A 2,117-nucleotide genomic window follows, 5' to 3' on the forward strand; every position below is an offset into this window, starting at 1 on the left:
ATGTATATGTGTATGTGTGTATGCATGTGTATGTATGTATATGTGTAAGTGTGTGTATGTATGTATATACATGTGTATATATGTGTGTGTATATAATATCATATATAATAGTTGTAGTAAAAGTAATTTAACCTTATCCCAGACTAGCTTATAAATAAACAAGACTTAGATTTCCCAATTGGAGTTAGGGCAGCCCAGGTGAAACATAATAAGTAATAACTTGGGGTTATGGATAGGAAAGTGGATTCTAACAAGGTAGAGAGTGTGTGTCTGCCCAGCTCTTGTGTTGTTTAAGGTTTATTGTAAATATGAAGGTTGTGTGTGTCTTTCATCGGGAATTTAACTAAGGTGGAGTAGAAACCTCGGGCCAGGATTAAATACCTTCTATAACAGATAGTACTATGTCATCAGCGTATTATAGGCAGTAGTGAAGACAGACATACAGCCAAACCAGAGGTTCTCAACCTGTGGATTGTGACCCCATTTGAAGCTTGAATGACCTTTTCACAGGGGTTGCCCAAGACTATCTGAAATATCAGATATTTACGTTACTATTCATAACGGTAGCAAAATTACAGTTATGAAATAACAAAAGTAATTTCTATGGTTGGGGGTCACCACAGCATAAGGAACTGTAGTAAAAGATTGTAATTTTAGGAAGGTTGAGAACCGCTGCTCTAAACAAATGCAAGTACTCGCACAAGGTCGGGGGGTGGTGGTGGGGGGAAGATACCAAGAACTAGAGCCCAGGGAACACCAAGCACTGTATTTGACAGCTGTCTGAAGACCTTACCTGAAATGCTCGGCAGGTATGGAAAACACCCTTTCACCAGGCTTTGGGATAGCAGGGCTCTTGTAGTAGGTATTTAATCTCCGTTGGGGGTTTCTGCCCCTCCTTTGATCATTCAGTTCCCAGATAAAGACATACGACTTTTACGTTTACGACAAGACTTTAAAGCACTAGAGCCCGGCACATATCTACCCTTTAAGCTATGGGCATCTACTTCCCTACCAATAACCCTGAGTTGTAACTCACCGTGTTCCATCTGGGCCTCTCTTAACTCCGTCAGGCCAGCCCTCATGTCCATGTTTTCATGACCCACCTACCTCATGGTGTCCTCTCCTCTCTTCACCTTCCCTACTTCCCCCTTTGTGGTCCTGCCTCAGACCCCAAGACCGGGAAGCCAAGCCTCACCTAGCTCTCTTCTGTCCTGCTCTATATAGGCTGTCGGCATCTTCAGTCAATAGTTTTACGTGAAGGAGCAAGGTCATGTAGCATCACTTGATGTACATGAGGATTCTTTCATCCCTGAGGCAACCAGACCTTGGGGGCTAGTGTTTAGCATTACAAAACATAGCAACAGAGCAAACCTCAGCACAGGGCAGCTGGTTCCTGGGCCTTCAGTGAAGGCATCTGACCTGCCACTGAGTGAAAAGGTCTAACCCAAGAGACTTAAGTACTTTTCATCCTACAATACTCTCCAGGCTCAGTGTACAGTATCGCTCAACTAAGAATGGATGTCCCTGTCTACCTCCCATCCCCTCTCCTCTCTCTTCCTATTTGAAAAACAGAACTAGCTGGGCAAGGCAGCTGGTGCAACCCCAGTCCTCTGAAAGCCAAGGTGCGAGGATTTCAGTGAATTCCAGGCCAGCCAGGAATACACAGCAAGACTTTGTATCAGTCAATCAAAAATAAATAAATGGGTAAATAAGTAAATAAAAATAGGTGGGCAGTGGTGGCGCATGCCTTTATTAACCACAGCACTTGGGAGGCAGAGGCAGGCGGATTTCTGAGTTCGAGGCCAGCCTGGTCTACAGAGTGAGTTCCAGGACAGCCAGGGCTACACAGAGAAACCCTGTCTCGAAAAAAAAAAATAAAAATAAATAAATAAATAAATAAATAAATAAAATAAAAATACAGCAAGAATGTTACATTAAATGTGACCTCAGACTTTGCTTTAGCCAGTGACAGATGCCTTTGGCTGCAGCACTCTTAAGTCTGAGATAGGTTAATCTCTGGGAGTTTGAGGCCAGCCTGGTCTACATAGCCTCAAAAAAAAGAGAAAGGAACAAAAAATAAAAGACACAGAGAGAGAGAGAGAGAGAGAGACAGAGAG

The sequence above is a fragment of the Grammomys surdaster genome, unplaced genomic scaffold, assembly GCF_004785775.1.
Source record: "Grammomys surdaster isolate TR1022 unplaced genomic scaffold, NIH_TR_1.0 273, whole genome shotgun sequence".
Taxonomy (NCBI): domain Eukaryota; kingdom Metazoa; phylum Chordata; class Mammalia; order Rodentia; family Muridae; genus Grammomys; species Grammomys surdaster.